Consider the following 22250-nt stretch of genomic DNA (forward strand, 5'->3'; position numbering starts at 1 on the left):
TAAATAAACTGGCCCGGCCCGCCAGGGTGCTTGCCCTGGCGAGCCGCGTGCCAAACGTTGCCGACCCCTGCTGTGGAGCATCTACTTGAGCAGGGAAACAGTGATGGGATGCAGAGTCAGTCTAAACACGTACAGGTCCATACATGGTTGAAATTGACTGATTTCTGGATGTCTATGGTTGAATATGACTGATTCTGGATGTCTTATGAGAAATTAGTTTGGTTTCCCAGTCAATTTCCTAATAAGTAGCTATATCTAACACAGCACTCTTGTACTCTTTCTAAAATGAAACCTTAGCAGGGAGGGTTATGACTAAATGATCATGAAAAGTAAACTATTTTGCATGTATCTAGAGGGGATATGTCCAGATCAGAGTTGTAGAATGTTACTGGAGTAGGCTAGACTAGGAAGTCTTTATTGTGGTTGCCTGTGCTGTGTCTATTCTGTGGATAAATAAAGGACTCTAGCTTCTGGTACTGTCCATTCAGTGCCTTTCATATACTGCTACCAACACTAAATCCACTTTAAAGAGAAATAAAAATAAATGTTTGCTAACTGACGCTTAAGGTCTGAGTGTTTGCTGTTTTGCATCTTGTGTAATATTTAAACCTTTGAAAGTTGGTGTGAAACATCACTATTCTGACTTAGAATAATTTACACTTGCTTTGTACGCGGCTTATGTGTAAATGACTAAACAAGATGTAAGGTAGTGGAAAATCAGCTGCTTCATTTTTATGTAGGACAAAATTTAATAATTGTCCCCTGAAAAATGCAACTTGAGGTAATTTAAATGAAATAAAGGCAGACACTGCCTTAAAGATAGCATCATCAATGTCTGGGTTATAAGTAAAAGGGAATGGCAGTAGTAGTTTCAAGAAAATTGGAAAACAAGACAACCATTTACTTCTGGTATGAAAATTTGAAGGATTGCATAATTCATCTATAGTGTTTGCTTCTTACTACACAACTTACAGAATCATAATGAAATGATAAAACGATTAGAGAGAGGATTTTTTTCCTCTGCTATTAACATGCAAATGTTCTCTGGCTGTGCCAGATGTTTAGCTTCCATTATTTGGAAGTTTCCTTCATTTTGAATTTAGTGGAAAGAAAGCTTGAGCATGTCCAGCAGAATTAAAAACAGTTTCCTGTATAAACTAAGACAGCCGCTTACTTAATGAAGTGCATAATTCTAACAGCAAGTCCAGCTAATGAATGCTTTCCCTGTTGTTTTAGAGAGGTGTCCGAGTGACACTTTTCTGATTCTGGATCATTGAATCCATATGGAAATGCAAATTGTTTGTCTGAGAACAGCTTCCTTTAATTTTATTTTAACATTCAGAAGGCAAGTTTATTTTATACTCTACATTTCACAGTTGGGCTCCTGTGACAAGTACTGAATTTGTAGGTATAATTATTTGATATTACATTCAAAACTTGATAAGATTAGATCTACTGAGAGTTCAAATGAAGAAAGACATTTTTTTACTAAAAGTTTTGAAGTAACAACTTTCAAATAATTTGTTATGCAATTGCTATGGAAAGTATACTGAATGTGTTTAATGTGACAAGTAGATACCAAAACAAATATTATAATGTCTGTAATATGCATATTACAACCTTGCTTTACAGTTTTCAGTGGGTTATGAATTAGTGTTATCCCAATTATAATGCTTTATAACCCAACTGATTTTAAAATACATGCATGATACCAGCTAATGTCCACTGGTTTTCTTATGGGTGCTCTAATAACTTATAAAATTAGAATTAAAATACAATAAATTTAAACAATTATAGAAGCATAGGAAAGGCTATAAATAGATCAGCGTTATATTTATATTTATAGGCTTATTTTGTAAATAGTATGCAGAGTGACTTACACCACACATGGAAGGTATGTTTTGTTTTGTTTTTTCCTGTGTGAAATTAGCAAAAGGTGCTAAAGCATTCATTAGTACCTTTTCTTTTCTTTTTGTTGTTGTTGCTGAAATGTCATAGTGCTTCACTTTTCCAGGCTATTATGTGCATTAAGTAAAGCCTTATTTAGTACCATATGATCATTCATTTCCACAGAGTGATCATCTACTTTACTGTATCTGATTGAGTATGCAACTACTTTCTCATTGTAATGCCTGATGTGGTGGAGTCTATTGGCCCTTCTCTGTTTTCTGCTGGAGTCACTGATGCCTTGACACTCCCCTGCTCACGCCTGTCTATCAATCAGATTTAGTCCTCCAGAGACTTAGAATGGCTAGGAGGAAACACTGGCCAATCAGGAACCAAAAGGCCAGTTAAGATGGTTTGCCTTGCCTGCACCTTCTTTTCCATGCTAGAGCTGGTGAGACTAGGACAGAGGGAGAGGAGCTCTTCAATGCTAGCCTAGTGTATTGCCTTAAAGGACTGCAACTAAGTGCTTGCCTCTGTGGTTTTGTTTAAGGTAGGGTTACCATATTTCCACAATCAAAAAAGAGGACACTGGGGGAGGGGGAGCCCTGCCCTAGCCCCGCCCCTGCCCCATCCACTCCCTCCCACTTCCCACCCCCGACTGCCCCCCTCAGAACCCCAACCCCCCCTGCTTCTCATCCCCTGACTGCCCCCTGCTCAGAACCCCCCATCCTAACTGCCCCCCTAGGACCCTACCTATCCCCTGACTGCCCCAACCCTTATCCACTCGCATGGGTGGCAGGGTTGTAGAAATTTTGGTGGTGCCCAGAACCCCCCCACCTGCCTAAGGCTCTGGGAGGGGGGTTGGGTGGGGGGAGGAGGTCTGGGGTGCAGGTTCTGGGCTGGGGATTAGGGTGCAGGGTGCAGGCTATGGGATAGAGTTTGGGTGCTGGGTGCAGGCTCCGGGCTGGGGCAGGGGGTGGGTATGCAGGAGGGGGTGAGGGGTGCAGGCTCTGGGATGGAGTTTGGGGGTGGGAGTCGGTGCAAAGGGAGGGGTGAAGGCTTTGGGAGCGAGTTTGAGGGCAGGAGGGGGTGTGTGGGAAGGGGGAAGGGGTTTGGGAGGGAGTTTGGGGATAGGAGGGGATGCAGGGGTGAGGGCTGTGGTCTGAGGATGTGGGGTTCATGATGCAGGAGGGGGCTCAGGGCTGGGGCAGAGGATTAGGGTGTGGGGGGATGAGGGATTAGGGTGTGGGGGGATGAGGGCTCTGGCTGGGGATGAGGGGTTCATGATGCAGGAGGAAGCTCAGGGCTGGGGCAGAGGATTAGGGTGTGGGAGGATGAGGGCTGGGGATGAGGGGTTTGGGGTGTTGGAGAGGCTCAGGGCTAGGGCGGAAGGGCAGGGTAAGGGCAGCCTGTCTTCTCATTAGTAGATGGGGGGGTACTAGGACCCGGGAGCAGCAGACAGCAGTTGCTGCTGGCTCTGGCAGTACAAGCAGGCAAGGGAGTGGCAGGCAGGGAGGAGAAGGGGGTCACGGGGGGAGACGTGTGGAGGGGGGGGTGGCAGGTGAAGGCCGGGGACTCATCCAACACTCCCCTGCTCCCTGATTGCCCCCCCCGACTCCCCTTACCATTCTGGCTCCACGTGTAGGCAAAACAGGCTGCCCAGTGGGTAGGTTTGTGTGTTATACAGGGCTGCAGACAGAGGGAGGGGGGAGCAGGGGAGGGGCTTTGGCTGCAGGCCAATGGGAGCAGCTCAATTGGCCCAGCTGCCCAATCAGCAGCCGCACTCTGCATGGATGGGAGGGAGGGAGGCGAGGGAGAAAAAAAAACCAGACATTTTAACCTTGTTACCAATTCCTCCTGGACGGCTATTTAGAGACGCAAAAGCTAGACATGTCCGGGGAAATATGGACGGATGGTAACCCTAAAGTTTAAGGTGCATACAGCCAACATATGAGTTTATTTTCATTTAACTGTATAGAAACTGAGCCTGAGCTTCTGGCCCAGCTACCCAGCTCCAAGCAGCCAGCCAGCCAAAACTTATGGGCTAAAGCAGGGACCACCTGGAGTACCATATGTTGCTGCAGGAGGGGCTTTAGGGCAACCCATCCTGAACATTCTGCTCTTACACAACTGCAAAAAATATTTAGGAGTTTCTTTTCAATAAAGATTACATCTAAGCGCATTCACACTTTCTCTTCTTTCTGTTTTGGGAGAAAATAGCTAATTTTATATAACATAGTTTACTTTAGATTGGAATACTATAATATTTAAAAACAGTTGTGTGACTTGTTTCTTAAGGGGTCATGTCCCTTTACATTCTAAATTGTTGAATGCCTTGTGTATCAGCATTACACCTGAGTGTATGTACAGTAATTCTGCTGATTAAAAATTGGAGGGCTTTTCTTATAGAAGAAATATGTTGATTGCTCTTTTTGACTGAGCCTGTGAAGTCTTTTCACTGAACTCAGTGGCATTTCAGTATCTGTCTTTATGTAAGGTATCCACATCCAATTTATTGATTCTAAAATTTCAGGGAATGTTCTAGGTTCAATAGTCAGAACCCTATTGATTTTGGGGAAAACTGAAGGGGGGAAAATGGACACAGAGAGCTCCTTCCAGCTGTTTACACAGACACAGCTTCAAGTATCTCTCCAGTTCTCTATAGATCAAACAACTGTTTGAGGACACCCATTAACACCTTTCAGAATAAAAATATCTTGTCTCATCTCTGCTTATTCTCCCAGTAACATGCAGATATTTTGAATGATTTATCCCAGACATAAGAATAGTAAGGGGGGAGGAAGGGAATGAGGGTGTCCAACCATCCTTACTATGGGGGCGGGGGGATCAGGGATCATGGTGGAAGGGAATAAGAGGGCACACAGAACCCCTGCTTGGGGGCCAGGAGGGAAAGATAAGGGGACCTGGTTCATGGGGGAAGACTGGGATGGAATGTAAACAGAGCGTCTGCACCAGGGTATGGGGGGAGGAGGAAAGGGGAATGGAGTGGGGTCCCAGAGAGCCTCTGCCATGGGGGTAAGGAGAATGGAGGGCAGCGGGGTTGGGGGGGAGTGGGAATATGGATGCACACAGAGCTGCTGCTATGCAGGGGGAGATTGAGGGACAGAACCCCTGCCAAGGGAGAATGTGGGGAGTTGCAGGGAGTTTCTGAAATAGATGGGAACAGGAGTGTGGTATTCAGGAAGCCTGTGGGGTGGAATGGAGGAATGCAAGGAGCCCCTGGTGTGTGCTATAAGTTGGGCTACAGGGGTTACAAAGTGTGTTATATGACATAGCTCTGTTTGACAAATCATTGCTTATGTCAAATTAGTATAGGGACACCAGGAAAATGAAAGTAAATACTTTCCCCCAAAGATTAATATTTAATTATGCAAATAATAAGCTATATGTTATATTTCTCTTGCTTAGAAAATGCTTTATTTACTCTCTGCCTTTTAAAAGGCATGCTAGGGCAGCAACCTTCATACACACGTTGTATAACATAATAATATGATTAACATGCCTGAACAGAATTTGCAAGATTATATAAAATGTATAGTATATACAGAGAGAGTTCAATTATTGCATTTTAATTGGATTTCCCTCCTCTAATCTGTTCATAGCATCTTCTCGCTTATTGCTGGATAATGTCAAACTTCACAGTACCACGAGGAGTCTTTGTGCTTTATTCCAAGACATTTATGTACATTTTACACTTTTTCAACTTTAATCCTGTTAAATGGAAACTATTGAAGGAATGCTTGTGAATTATTTACTTAAAACACAGTACTGGTGAATCATGAAATTTATGCTACTTTTCAAATCTTCCAATATTCTTGGAAAATATTATGATTTTGAAGATTTGAACTGATTGTCTTCATGAATGTACATACAATTATTATAGTGCATGATAGATTTCTCTAAAGAGTAGAAAAATATTCATAGTTAATATTTTGCCCCATTTTTTACAGAAGTTTGTTACTTTTAGAATTACAAAATCTGTTCATTTATTACTGAAGAGATTTCACAAACTGTTTAAATCATTAGGGGAATTTTACACGGACTCTTAATCAATTTTTTATTGTCCTTTGTTATGGTTCTTACACATTTATGTAGTAACGAATGATCATAAACATACATCATACAGAGAGAGGGGGTGAAGCTGCGGTAACAAAAGAGAACTAACAGATGTAGGCCCTGATTCTGTAATGATCAGGTTCACCCACACAAAGCTCATTGCAGGATCAGAGCCTCTGTGTCATCAGGATGACATCTCATCAGGCCCACCATAACTTTCATTATTATAGTTATTAATGACTAGTTACATGCTATCAGGAATGCTGAATGCATGTTCAACTCCTCACTTTTTACCTCTTTGATGGTCTTAATTTAGAATTGTTTCAGCCGCTAAAAACTTCGTCTAGTCCCAGGATACTGGCTACTCTTAGAGCCAGAGGCATATTTCCCAGTTTGAGGAGACATACTTGCTCTCATTGAGCTAGTATGTTAAAAGTAAAGTGGAGCAGCAGCAGTAAAAGTGGCAGGATAAGCTAGGTGCCCCAAGCATATGCCCCAGGTCTCAGATTGGCACGTTATTAGGGCAGGTACCCCTGCCCACACCTCATGGTGCCACAGCTACCCTCTATATTTAGAGTGACGGGTGTTGGAAAAGAATAACATGATAGGTGTCAGGTTAGGGTGACTAGAGAGCAAGTGTGAAAAATCGGGAGGGATATTAGGAACCTATATAAGAAAAAGACCCCAAAATCGGGACATCTGGTCACCCTATGTCAGGTAGGGCTGTAGGCAAGGCTTTTGCCTGGAACCACACACTGTTCTGGTACTCTGTTCCTGTACAGCAGAGCACAGGGGAGTCCATCAACAATTAAACTCCTGGTGGCACTGGCTCATGCACTGTTGTTGCACTGTTGGGTAAGAGAGAGGAAAGATTCCCCAGCTGAGGGAGACACAGGGTCCTTGTGGGTGGAAAACAAGTGGAAACCAGAACAGGGACCCTTCGGGGGGGCAGGCAAGGAAAGTCAACACTGGAATTTCCTCCCCCTCTCTGCCCATAAGTATCTGAATTGGCACCACTAATGCAGCACTGGAAGCAGCTGCCAGCAGGTCCGCACATGGTTGCTACTTGCAGTGTGCTTCTTTTAACAACTAAGTTACAAGTGGGAGAGGAAAAAAAGTGGCACATTTCCTCCTGCATTGCTGGTTGCAAACTGTTCAGGCTAGTTAAATACTGGCTTGGTGGCAACCCTAGGCACAAACCTGGTCAGGGTGGCCCTTTGATTCAGAGCCTTGTGCAACTGTACAGAGGACACATTCGTTAATCTGGGACCTCCAATATGCTTGAAAAGGCATCACACATATACACCTACTCGCTGTCGGTGGTAGTCCCTCCCTGCCCCCATTAGGTCTGTTGTGGGCGCAAACAGCTTTTCCCCATCAAATGCAGAGCGGACTATCTTGACAATGTATTTGCTCATGCCTTTTAAAAATGATGCTTTCCAAACTCCTGAAATCTGAGCCCTGCTTCAGGAAAGTGGAAATCAGTTCTCGCTGCCCTCACTTCCTTGCAACCCTGCCACATTCTAAAACTCTCCACAGCTTACTGCATCTTTTTTTTTTCTGTGCCCCTGCCTACTCACATAAACTTTTGGAAATACGGGTGTAGATCTTCATAACATTCTTTCTCTCATTTCTTGGATGTTTGATACTATACATTGTTTATTTTATTTAATCCTCTGAAGCTTTTGAAATCCAGTGAAATGGTCCACTTCGGAAAGGAGTCAGAACACCCTGATATTCATCTGTTCTTGAGCTTAGGAATTCCTTTCTTGGATATAGAGGCTAAATTTTTTTTTTCAGTTGCTCTACAGGGTATTTTATATATCTCCAGTATTTGAGTGATCCTTTGTAGGGCAACTATACATCAGATGAATTTTCGGAATTATTCCAAGTCTGATAAGTACACAGCCTGAAGTTACAGGCATGCATGATGAAAAACAAAGAAATCCGAGAAGAACATCCTTTTCTTCACCAGTGTCACAAGCAGACTTCTGTAGAAATGTTTTATGATTTTGCCTACTATCTTCTGTCTATGAAAATAAGATTATGAATATTCTCACCTTGTCTTTTGAGTGGAATATATAGTCTGTTGGCTGCTCCTCCTGTCCTTTTTTGATGTCTCTGTTTCTGCCAAAGCTGCCAGGGTTTAGGAATGTCTGAGGGTAGCTGAGTAACTTGGGAAAGAGCTGAAGACAACTGTTCTGGGGGGAGTGTCTGGAGGAAGATGGGGGCATCACAGATGGTGACTAAGGGATGGGTGGAAATTGGAAGCAGTTTGGGTGCAGGACTTGCTGGGGGTCAGTACTGCCCACCCGCCCAACCTTTTGCCTCTGCCCAACCTTTGTCCCTTTGCTGCTTGCCTGCTCTTTCTGGCTGCTCTTCCCCAGTTGAGAACCAGCAGGGGGTCTGCAACACAGAAGTCAATGGGCTGCCAAACTTACCAGGCTCTCTAATAGCCATGTGCCACAACTGCAAGCCATTCTTGCAGTCCCAGTGAAAGTCTGATAATGTGGACTGAGGAGAGGTAGAGCTGGTCAAAACTGGATTTTCCATTTCTCAGGAAATTCTGCAATTTCAAAAACACTCTTCATACCAAGTTGGAATAAAGTGTGGAATTCTAAAAAATCCTGGAAAACAATTTTTTTCTAAAAATAAGCAAATTTTCAGGTCAGTTAAATGATTTGTTTCAATAAAACCAAAATGTTGCATTTCTATTTTGATTTCATATTTTATAAATTAAATTGAACAAAAAGCTGTTTCAGAGCAAAAAAATTGAACCATTCGGTTCTGATAATGTTCACTTCCATTTTTTAAAAAAAGAACATTTGTTTAAATCAACATTTACACAGAATGTTTCAATTGCAGTGAATCAGCATGTTCCACAAGAAAAATGTTCAGTCAGAAAAAATTTGACCCACAGGTCTATGTCCCTCAAAATTGCACAACCATTCTGCAATGTTTTCCCTTCACCTTATAAATAAGTGATTAGTCTTAACTCTTAGCACAAAGTTTCCTGGTATGATCCATCTTGAAAAGTATCTTATCTATCTTTTACTTCCATTTTAAGCCCCCCTTTCTAGGGAGAGGTTTGCAATCCTACTCCAACCATGCATTGTTATGAAAATTTAATAAGGAACTAAAAACAATTAGTATAGTATTTAACAAATAAACATTAGAGAATATTTTGTCTGTGAAAATAAACGTATTCAGTCTTTTGAATTAGGAGATCAGAAATCAACTTATTTTCTAGTTCTATGCTTCTCTGTCTCAAATGCAGCTGGAAAAAAAAAAGCAGTTTATTATTCCATAGTGTGAACCTCTGCTTTTGTGTAAACAGCTCAATCTTTTTGTTAGGAAAAACAGTTGGCATGCACTGTAAGTTTTAAAATCTCCTAAGGATGCTCAATATATTGAGCATCTGTGGTGCACACCACCAGAATTCAGTAATTAAATACCTTTCAATTGTCTTATGGTTAACAGGAGGATGTAAACTGCTATTATCAAGAGGTTTTCTTGGTCCTACTTCCACTGCTGAAGACAAGATGGCTAGCTGCTCCTCAGATGCTAATTAGTTAGGATAGCTGTCAATGAGAAACTCATTTTGGAGTCTTTCAGCTAGACTAGTGCTGCTTGCTTCACCATTCTCTCTTCCATTTTCTGGCTCACTACTACACTAAAACTTGCTCTTTCTTTATAGTTAATTTGTTTTTTGTTATTGTTGTTGGGGGTTTTTTTTGACCTGCACTCTTCCCTGCTCTCCACCTTCACTTCCCCCAACCCAATTAAGCTCAGAGTAGAAGAGGAAGAGAGAGGCAAAAAGAGAACCAACTTGGGGACCTTAAGTTGATAAACTAGCTTCCTGTGCTCTCTGTGGTGCAACCCAATGTCCACCATCTGAGTTTCTGGACAAAGCAACGCCTTCCATTTACTTCTTGAATTTCCTTGCTTCAATACATCTTACTGTGCTGGTGTGCTACAGCTAATGCAGTATAAAGTAGAAACATAGTCATAGCAAAGTCATTATTTCACAGAATTATTTCAGTATAGTTGGAATTGTAATTTGCACATTGAAACAATGCATGACTTCCATTTTATTTAGTATATTGAGTTTGTTTCATTTGAATGTACTGTAAGGCCTGGTCTACACTGGGGAGGATCGATCTAAATTACTCAACTTCAGCTGTGTGAATAATGTAGCTGAAGTCGATGTACTTAGATCTACTTACCCCGTGGTGTCTTTACTGTGATAGGTCGACTGCTGATGCTCCCCCGTTGACTCCACCTACGCTTCTTGCTCCGGTGGAGTACCGGAGTTGACAAGAGAGCACTCGGCGGTCAATTTTTCACATTTTCACTAGACGCGATAAATCGACTTCCCCCTCCTCCTCCCCTCTCTGCTGGATCAATCGCTCCAGAGGTAAGTGTAGACATGCCCTAAGCAGCTTCCACTGTGTATGGTCACTTCCTTTTCTGAATCTCTAAAACAGGATTTAGGTACAGCAGGTTAAGTTCAGAATAGCATTTAAACCACAGCTCCTGAGACGCCTTCCTTTTGTTAGTCTAATCCAGATTTAGGTTGTACACAGTTCTTTTTTAATTTCCCACAGTGAAAATCATAATAAGCAGAGTACATCACAATTTCTAATCACATCCTATGGCTGCAACTACTGTGAATCCTCCCACTGGATTAAGTTACACTACTTTTTTTCCCTAATTGCTATTCAAAAAATACCACAAGAAGCTATCATTCCCCAATGCCTTGTACTGCACAATAGGGTCACAAAAGCAAGCTTGCCTTCCTATGTGCACCTCAAAGAAAATGGGTTTTGCATTTTAAAAAACCTTCACTATGCAATGAGTTTTTTTCTAATGTGAAGTAAAATTTAAATGACACATCAAGAATTTTGTCAGCTAATTGAGCAACAGTCTGAACATACACAAATTCTAGAGATTAGGTTTGTAGTATTAGTACTACATTTTGACAGTAAACTTTTCATAGAATGTTAAATGAAAATGACTGTCTCTACATTCTAAACATTTAGTCTGGTAGCAATGCCTTGTAGAATTGATAAAATAGGCTTTATGAAATTATTTATCAATCAGTAATTTTTCAAGTTACAGGAATGGAGCCGTGTATTTAAATTGAAGCCTCTCTCAGACAACTGTTTCTGTTCATTTAAAAACTAGCACCTTTCATGGGGGATATTTTTCAAAGACACAAATGGGACCTAACTACCCTTTGTACCTTTGAAAATCTCCCCTTTACAACTTAAAAACAATCTGGCAGACAGGAACTCCTGAGTTATACTAGCTGTCTGTCTCAGTTTCCCCAGCTGCAAAATTGGAATAAGTTTTACCAACCTCACATGGGGTTGGAAAGGATAAATTAGTTCTTCTTCAGCTGGCCTTTCCATGTTCCCATGTGTGGTTTTAGAGTACCTGCCATTGGAATCACTTATTCCTGCCTACCTGCTTTCTCTGAAAATATGAAAAAGGGAGTGACCTCAACTTACGTTCAGTTCTTCTAACTGCTGAATGTAATGCAAGCTTGGGTTTGGCCTCAGTTTTACACGTCACTGATGTTTTCTCCATTTGTTCTGCCCTACAGAGACTATTTTTGTTTGTATCAGAAGGGTAGCCGTGTTAGTCTGAATCTGTAAAAAGCAACAGAGGATCCACTTCATCAGACGCATTGCTTAAGTGGGCATTCACCCATGAAAGCTTATGCTCCAATACTTCTGTTAGTCTTAAAGGTGCCACAGGATCCTCTGTTGGTATTTTTGTTTGTAGTTATTTAAATGATCAGTCAACTTTCTTAAAGAAAGAAAGGGTGTCCATATGGTAAAATATCACATAGGCCTGCAAAAATGTGAGGGCCCTTGAAAACGGGAGCTCTTCAAATATAATCAACTAAATCTCACAATGTTTAAATCCAGCATCAGACTGTGGAATTCTACTGTGCACATCTGAAAACAATTACAGTTATTGGTTTAAGTAACCTTGGTGTATTGTCTGTAAAGCATATTGAAGATGAAAAGATATATATGTGGTGAATATTAGTGGTAGTGATAACAGTAGTAGCAGTGATATTGCCTTTGTAAAATAAATATTGGTTTTGTGCATTAGTTCTCCATCATTTATGTTGGTGGTACAAATTACATCTCAAAATTTCTTAACTTAATTCAATGGTTGTCAAAACATACTTTGTGATTAAACCCTACCATCTGTAGGATCCCTCAGCAAAGCTCATGTGATCACTGACCAGTAGGTGGTGGTATGCAGTCACAGTCAGATTCAGAAAGATTGATTCTCTGCTAGTATGTTTAATTAATGGGATGCTCTTAAAGAAAAGGGGAAGTGGAGAAATTTTAACCACCATGGGAATGTAGTAGAGAAGCTGAACAAAAGAAAAATCTTAGCTATTATTTACTCAGTCTGTTTCATTGATATGGAGGAATATATACTTTAGTATCCTATAAAACTAGCTACAGAACATACATGTTTGAGAGAAACCTCCAATTGTAGACTTTTCTTGGAAAATGTTTTTATTTGAATGATTAGTAACTCTACATATGTTATATCACTTAATCAGTTCAGTTTCTTCTATAAATTAATGAGGACTTAGAATTCCACTTTCTAAGTCCCCTTGGACGCCCCAGTCTATCTTGCCACCCAGGAGAGCTGGACTTAGAGATAAATGATTGCTGTACACCAAAGTTCACAAAATATTCAGGTTGCTCCCAGTCCCAAGAGACCAGCCACTTACCCCAGGTCAATTTGTACCTTGGATCCCACACCGAAGATGTCTGAGCCAATCTTGTAATAAACTAAAGGTTTATTAACTGGGAAAAAGAAATGAGACTTATTTGTAGGGTAATGCAGGCAACATCTATTACAAATGAGTTACAGCTTATGGTCCCCAAAGGTGACAGAGATGAAGTAATCTGTCAGCACTTAATTTATTTTAAGGCTAACCCAGGTTGATCCTGGGGGTCTCTACTTTTGTTGCCTAGTTCCATTCCTCTGAGAGTTCCAGCAGCATTTGCTTCATGTTTCCAACTTGTTCTGCACACTCATGAGTGCTAGAAACGTTACAAAATAAATAAATATATAAATAAGAACAGATTCTGAATAGTGATTCAGCTTGATAAGTTTTCCAGTCTCTGTTGTAATACAAGAAGAGTTCCTTTTATAATTTTCCAATATGTGAACGTTCAATAAGAATAAAGTAAGGTTTAGTCAATGTTGTTAAAGAAAATAATTACAATTTAAAAAAAAAAGGCTTAGTGTACTTCCCTTTCTTGTAGAAAATGGAAAGCTAACTAAGGAAGAGAGAGTGCAATTTGAATATGCGGAAATTTATTGACATTCTTGAGCAATGAACATGCTATTTACAGTACCTTCCAGAGTAGCACTGAGGACCACAATCTGTTTCATTTTGCACACGGCATAAAATTGCTATCATGACTTTATTAACTCCTAATTTAATAAATTTATTTACAACTTTGTCAGAATGGTCTTGATGAAATTTAGGTAAGTAATGATGCAGTCATAAATATACTGGCCTTAATGGCATGTGTGCGACTTTTTCCCCCCTCCTTGTGTGAATGTGCAATATTAAAACTCAGACTACCATAGCTACTAACAAGGTGTCTGAAATCATACTTTTAGAGGCAGTAGGTGCATGATTATACTGAATATGTTCTTTATTGAATTTTTATCTGAGTATAATGTTACCTTGCAAAATGTCTTTAGGAAATCTGAATTGACCGTGGTGAGAGTTGCTATTGCAGACTAATCCACATTGTCTGCACTGAGCTCCGTAAGCACTTGTGTCAAGGAGCAGCTGTTAAACCTTGCTCAAAGATGTAAGTGGGGAATTTATCTTGTAGGGGGAGGCATTTGTTTCTTTGCTTCTCTCTTTCTCTCTTTGTGTGTGTGTGTGTGTGTATATATATATATATATATAATGTGTGTGTGTATAATATAAAATATACTATAATATAGTATATAATATAAAATTTCAGTGTATTGTTGGCTACAGCAGAAATGGAATGAGATGAACATTTGAAAAAAAAACATTGTTCTCAATGGCAGTTTGATATTTTACCTATTCCTTTTACCCTACACAATTCTTTCTATTTCTCTTTACTGAACTGGTCTGTTCTTTAAGAAGTTCAAAGTCCTAGTTGAATCTCCCTTTTCCAATAAAAGGGAAAGGAAAACTTGGATTAAATCTGTTAGAATGGTTGAAAGAATCCTGCAAAAAAAATAATTTTTAATTTTAGTTTTGACTATTCCTTTAGAAGCTTAGAATTTACAAACACTTTAGGACTTTCCTGAGAAAGTTTAACATATTTTCAAAGATCACCTTTTTTTTTTTTTTTTTTTTAAGCTGAAGTTCTACAGGAGGACTACAGTAAAGACTATTCGATGGAAGAAAACTGACCTTACTGTGTCCGTCTACTTATCTTTCACAGTTTGTTTGCTAGAATTAGGTTTCAGCCAAAACCACTTTCTCCTCCTAATAATAAAGACTAGAACTATTTATCTGCCATTTAATTTTTGGGATGTGTAACTTTAAAAAAATATTTTTACACTCACACTGTGGGGGGAGGGGAGATTCTCATTCACTTATTTATTAGCTACATCATCCATTATAGAGTTTATAGGTGAGAGAGAGACTTGCTTTTTAAACCTATGAAAATAGCTAGAAGTTACTTTTAATTGGTTCCAATTGATGGCACCTTTCTCTTCAGTTTCCTTACATTGTACAAGGTTGGTGTTGCTAAGCATTTTAAGAGCATGTCCATCTAGCAAGGGAATGCAATATTCCCAAGCAGAATTGTCTGGATGAATTAATCATTCATAGCTGGAAAACTCTGCAAAGGAGCAAAATTTTATTAAACTAAGTTTCTCAAAGAGCTTTTAATAAAATAATCTTGACAACTTCTATGTGAGGTAGTTAACTACTAGTATGAAAATTTTACACGTTGGTAAACTGAAGCCCAAAGCGGCTAACTGATTTGCCTTCAGTTATACATCAAATTAGTGGCAGAGCTGGGAACATGTTATTCTTTGTGACCAAAGATGACACTGACAACGGTATTACATCTTGTGATTATGGTTGTGGCTAAAAAGGCCAATGTGTGAGTGGCAGTCCTTTCCACATTGAATCCCCACATGTTACTGAGGGGAAGGGATCACAGTCTGAGCCTGCTGAATCTGCTGCTGTTTACAGCTCAACCTCTGGGCCTGAAGCTCCATACAGTGATTAATTTTGAACTGAGAAACCCCATCATTGACTGCTGCTTGCCAAAGTGATATATTTGTTGCTGACAAGTCGACTGTTAGCTGTCGACGTCTAGGAACATAACTCATTCCTGAATCCCACTACCTTGATGAATGCTGTGTGTGTGTATATATACATATATCATGAACTACTCTGATGTTTCATGAGCAGAAAAAGTCCTATTAATCAAATACATAATTTGGCTCAGGTTTGAGAAAAAAGAATATAGGACCCAATCCTGCAAACACTTAAACACGTGTAGCACTTTGCACATGAAGAGTCTGACTTTGTGGGACTATTAAATTTGTTTGCAAGATAGGGGACATAGGATGTTACCTGAGGAAGGGTGTTAGTTTGTAACACAGTTGTCAATTGACAAATACTTGGTTTTCAAACCAATAACAAAATTAATAGAATAATAAGAGAGGATGGTGTAATGGGTAAAAAATTGGATTGGAACTGAGGCCATGTAGATGCAGTTCCTTGTTCAGCCACAGATTTCCTGTGTGGTACTGTGCAATTAACCTAAAGCCAGATTTTAAAAGGAAAGATGGTGAATCTCAAAGTGGCAATTTTTATGCATATATATTTTCCGTGACCTCATAACCTAAAGTAATTAAAAAAATTTAGTAAATTTCCCTAATATTTCTGGCAGTCTGTTGACAAATATTTTAAATACCTAGGAATGTATAACCATATGCTGTGTTCAAGATCTGCATGCAGAGGGGACCTTCACATGTGGATCTCCTTCTTAGCTGAGTGAGAGCCAGCCATTTCTGCAGTAGCATCTTCTCTTTCATTTTACAGTATTGTGGAGGACACTTCACAAGTTGGGAGATCATACAGGTCAAGGGAGAAAGAACTATGGTGTCTGGGAGAACATAGTAGGTAGCCCTACACTGAATAGGTCAAGGCGGGTGATTTGTATTGTCTAACCCACTAGTGCTATGAAAATCACTGAGGTTAGGGCTTTATCTTTTGTGGCGATCCCCTAACTGGTGTGTATACCACTTTAAAGAGAGTCTCTAAGGGGAGCAACTCTGCCAGGGAGCACAGTGGTGGTATTGTTGTGCCAGAGGCAGAGATACTCCACTCAGATGGCCCTAGTCTCCTGCAAATATCTGGATTCTGGCACACATTATGGAAAACTTCATCTCAAAACTCAAACATTTTTCAGATCATTATGAGCAAGGGAAAAGGGTGGGGGTTATAATGAATTTCATAATGAAAAGTTGTAATACCTGTTCTCCTAGCTGTCATAAATGATATACAATAGATTGTAATGGACTGCAGTGTGCATGCATTATATCAGTTCCTACAATGGATATTGTTGTTGGTTTTTTTTAAAAAAGTCTCCTTCCAATTGGCTAGTAAACTTTTCCAAATGGGTAGAAGTGAGTAAACTTTGGCTAATATTTAATAAAACTACACATTTGTAGGCCTTTTTAGCTATTTTGCCATGTCTTGAATTGAATGTCTATGAACGTAGAAAACATTAAGGAAACTGTCTCACAGTTTCAGGGCAACAGCACCTGTTTCCCCCACCTCCCCTTTGTGGTCTACCAAGGGCACCCACTTAGAAGTTTCCAGCTCCCAAACGTCTACTCTCCTGGGCGGAGACCCACATCTCACTCCTTTCTTATTGGCGTTTTTAAGGCTGCACAGCTCCCTAATTTACACTCTGCTATCCCCAGGAAACCAGAATGCCTAAACAGGATAGCGCACTTTGCTTTCTCTCTGAAGACTATGACCAGTTATAAGTTACCACACAACTTCTTCCAAGAAATAACTTTTATTCTTAAAAAGCATTACAGAGAAAATATATTAAAACAAAAGTTCCTACACATATATGTTAAAAAGCTCACCAAAGGTCATCCCCACCCTGGGAGGATTTAGTTCTTCAAACCCAACTAATGGGTTTTCCCTGTTGTTACAAGTTCATCTCTCTTAGATTTAGAACCAGATCAGTCATTTCTTTAAACAGCTTGTGCCTTTGATCTTGGCCTTATGTAACCAATAATCAGCAGACAATAACTGTCTTCCAGGGGCATAGTTTAAAAGTATAGTGTATTTTTACATAACCAGAGTTGAGGAAATTGCATTAACCTCTCCGTAAGGATTCCCAAGGAAATCCATTTAACACTTGTACCAAAAGTCCATACTTGTCTGGCACATTTTCAGGATAGTCTTTTTGAACTCCCAGTTTTTACATCGGTCCCATCTCCTCTCTAGAGACGTTACATGCAATCCTGGCCCATAATAACAAATTTATTGTATCAAGGTTTTTTTAAGGATATTGCAGGAAATTGCTATATTTGTCTCAGACTATAAATGCTGTTTGGAAAATGCAATTGTCTGCAAGAAGCTTCTGAAATTACAATAGTTCTAATAGCATTGCTGCTCCTGCTGTTCCCTTTGATTTCTCTTCCCAGGGAAATGGATGTTGTATCCCCGATAACAAGTAAGGTACTTAATTACCATTTTAAAATGTTGTTGGCTGTCAGCTGATTGATTCAAGTGTTGTTTTTCAGAAGGTGATTATGTACTTTGTTCCATTAGACTTCGAAAGTCTGTAATGTTTGAAGTATAAAAATAAAATAATAAAAAGCACACACAACAAAGTAAACGCTTCAAATATCAGAAGACTAGGAATATTCAACCAACTCAGCAAATAAACTGGCTAAGCACTAGAGCTGGTCAAGCTTCCAATGGAACAGTTTTCTACTGGAAATTGTAGTTTTGTTGAAATCAAAATATTTTGAAGAAACATCTTTATTGTAATGACATTTTTGACAGAGAAAAGCCAACATTCTTGTTTCAACAAAATAAACATTCAGTTGTGACTTCAAAATTGTATTTTGATTTTTACATTATATTAAAATATTACTTTAATATCAAATATAATACTTATTATGTTTCACCATATCAAAATGAAGTGTCTTTATTAAAAATCATTATTCAATTGATTGTTTCTGTGTATTTTACTCTAGGTGAACATGCACCTTGCACTTGGAGATTTTTAGCTTGCAGTGTCTATTCAGTTCATGCATGCAGCCTGAACACCTCTGTACCCCATACCAAGGGGATGATAAAGCTTGTCCAACCATCACTCCAGTTCCTTCTTAACACTGTTGGCTTGAGACAGAGTACTTAGTGTACATATCCCCTTTAGCTAGGGTGATTTTTATAAACTTGTAAATAATTAGTTTAATAGTTTAATTGTTAAAGTAGTTACTATTTGGCAATCCTTTTATAAACTGCAATTTGTGGCAGCTCAAAACCATTACTAATATAGGGTCATAAGTTTTGGCCTATCTACAGTTCCAAGTTTATTTATGAAGGTATTATCTGTATTGGCAGATCAGCTAAGAAGACTGTGATATCTGTATCCCCATACTTAGATATCTGGCTATTCAAAGAGAGAAATTGTCAGGAAGTGCACTATACCATCCAGACCACTTCTCATCTCTTCAGTCCTGGTTTTAAACTGAACACGTAAGGTCTATTTTAGTTCCAGGTCAACAAGACAGAGTTTATAGGACCTTTTCTGGATTCAAAAATAGCAAGAGCCTGCCTACCTCAGTCCAGATTCCAAACCATCTCCAGCCTGATCGTACAACTTCAGTCAGTAACTCAGACAACAGCAAGAACTTGTCTCACCTTGTTAGACCAGAAAGCCTCTGGCATCTTTGTAGTGTTGCATGTCAGACTCTACCTGTGCTGCATGTAGTATTGAATTACATACCAAAAAAAGATAAATTGATCTCACAAGAGGTTCTACTCTGGCTCCTTCAATAGAAAGACCCAGGCAGCGTTGCCAGAAACATACCCCTTTCCCCACCTTTTCTAACAAAAACAATAGTTTCAGATGCTTCACTGCTGGGTTGGAGAGCCCACTTGAAATGTCATTTAGTGCAAAGCAAAATGGTTCCATATTACTAATCTGGAACTCAGACCAGTCCAAAATGCCTGCAAACAGTTCCTGTTGCTCTCACAAGGTTGTTCCATTCATATCATGATTGACAATACAACTGTGATATTTTACAAAAAACAGGTAATGGAGGGGCTTGATTTTCCCCCCGGTATGCAAAGAAGCCGTACAGCTAAGAGAACTGGTGCATGCATCATTGCATTACGTTCTTGGCAATCCATTTACCAGGGCAGCAGAATACTTTGGCAGATAGATATGAGCAGGGACTTCTCAACAGATCACAAATGGGAGATAAAGAATCTCATTGATTGATTCATTCCATCTTCAGGATGGGGGTTCTTCCTTCAATAGACTTGTTTGCAATTCACACAAACAAGAACTGGTGTTTTTGCATCTGTACACTTCAAATTTATTTGGTTTCCAACCTATAGCTTGTTGTAGTTAGGACAACTGTACCTGTATTCCCTCTCTGTGATCCACCAGGGGCTTCCAGCTCCCCAGCTGTTTTCTTGGGCAGAGACATGCATCTTAATCCATACTGTCTAGTTTCCAGGCTGCGGAGTTCTCTGCCTGCACTGTGAATTCCCAGCAAGGCAGACTGCCTAAGCAGGCCTGCATTGCTTTTTCTCCTCAGAGACTATAAACTGCTTAATTGCCCACAGTCATAATCAGAGGGGTAGCCGTGTTAGTCTGAATCTGTAAAAAGCAACAGAGGGTCCTGTGGCACCTTTAGTCTCTGTTAGTCTCAAAGGTGCCACAGGACCCTCTGTTGCTTTTCACAGTCATAAGGTAATGCACAGCTCTTCATAAGCAAGCATATTTATTCTTAAGGTGAACGTATTATAGAGAAAACATGTTAAAACAATGGAAGAACCTATACTTATGCTAATAAGTTTACCAGTGATCCAGTCCCAACAAGGGCTCTGGTAGGAGTCCAGTTCCAACAAGGGCTCTGGTAGGAGTCAGTCCATAAATCCCCACAAGGGTTTTAATATGGTCACAAGTTCATAACAGCTCAGAACAAGCACACACACACCTCTGGCCCCCATGAATCAGTGAGTCACTCCTTTATACCGTCAACTCTGATCTTGTCCTCATGTAACAGGTGATCAGCAGACAAAGGTCCCCTTCTTGGAACCAAGCTTCAAATGGCTACATTCTTGCATAACTAGAGGGAGTACGTCTGCATACACCTTCCCATAGAAATTTCCTGGGAAACCCACTTAACTTGAAAAAGTTCATTCTTGTCTTGCACATTGTTTCAAATAGTTCTTTTGAAGCTCATAACACTTCCCAGGGTTTATAAGTCATATGTCCTCCCTAGAGACATTACCTACAATCCCACAATAATATATAAGCATTTGCATTTTAATACAACGAACTACATACTTAAACGTAATTCAAATAGGTTTGTCCAGGATATTGCAGAAAATTGCTGTGTATGTCACAGCTAACCATTGATCTTGAAATTCAATTTCAAAATTCTCCATCCATTCTCTGCTAGTGACAAAAAGTGCTTTTAAAAAGACTGTCCTCTAATCAGATGTATTAGTTTTTGTCTGAGTTTGTACACACATGCTGTAGAGAAGCAGAACTATGTGAACTGGATGTTAATTTTTCCTGGCACTCTTACAAAAGCCTAATTAGTTTCTGTGAGGATTAAAATAATTGGCCTAAAATATCTTTAAATACTCTGTTGCTTCAATCAGTGTTTGCTGTTTGTCTTTGTGTTAGAGTAATATATTAAAATTAAAACCAGCCGTGTCTATATGGTATGTTGCCTTTGAATTATACATAAAAAATAATTGAATCGGCTAACTTTAACCTCACAAAGAGTTATGATAAAATAATAATAGCAATGCAGCACATTGCGTATCATGTCAGTTAGAATTTGTTTTCATATCTTCTTTCCTGGGAAAATTAATTTCCGTTCTAGCAGACACAGAATTAAGATAAAATAATTCTTGATTGAAATCCTGTTTTTTTAGCATATTTGTAACAACACAACATATTACTTCATGATAAAAGAAAATAAATTTGGTGCTATTTCACCTTCTAGGTGCAGTGCAAAGTATACTGGAATGTGAAAATTTGGAAAATTGCTAAATTCTTACTAATCTGTTTGCAAGTGTATATAAACTTTAGGCTAACTTACATTTAAGAGCTTGAGCTTTAGTGGAAGCTACACAACTCAAGTGGTTTGAGTACTTATCAAAGGAAAACTTACAATACTGGGAATGGAAGTCTTCTACCCATAGAAAAAAGTATAGCACTCTCCTTATAATGAATCCAATTTTTTTGCTTTTCATGCTTGCTTAGAATTATCAATACTATATAAAAATCCACTATCTTTATAATATATAGAAACTATTGACTGCAGTACTTTTCTATCCTGGCTTGAATCTTACCAGGAGTTGCTCATTTTTCATCTCCTATTGTTTTTATATTTCTCTACAATATTTTTTCATTTTTCTATAAAATATTTTCTTCCACCAAATTATCATTGCTTTATGCCCAAAATGGAAAATGTGAATAACTCCCACCGGTTCATCTGTCTCAACACTTTCTGATTCCTTCATCTCCCATCCAGGTATTTGTGACACTTATTACCTCTTTGTCATACAGTAACTTCCTATTTTTGTTTACTTTAAAGGCTGACAGCCTGTGTCACAGAGCTGTAATTTCATTATCATTCTCCTTAATTTAGACCTTTCTTGTCAAGGCCAAAAATCTTGAAATTATCTTCCAAGATTCTTCTTCCTAACTATATGCCAATCTTGTCTGTACCTGCCAATCTCTGGAATATTGCAGGAAGTCATACTTGCCTTTCCAAGGCCATTGCTGAAATCTTTATTCCTGCCTCTTATGGCTTTTCCCAAACACTACACTATAAATGACTAATTGTAGTCAAAAATAAACTTATTTTTCATTAGAATTTTTTGAAATTTCCATTTGAAAGATAAATGGATACTTTTCTATTGTAATTTTGTGATTTTTGGTTTAGCACTTTTTAAAAATCTACTCAAAACATTTTATTGAAATGTTTTTTTAACACTGTCACTT

The sequence above is a fragment of the Trachemys scripta genome, chromosome 7 (genome assembly GCF_013100865.1).
Source record: "Trachemys scripta elegans isolate TJP31775 chromosome 7, CAS_Tse_1.0, whole genome shotgun sequence".
NCBI lineage: Eukaryota > Metazoa > Chordata > Testudines > Emydidae > Trachemys > Trachemys scripta.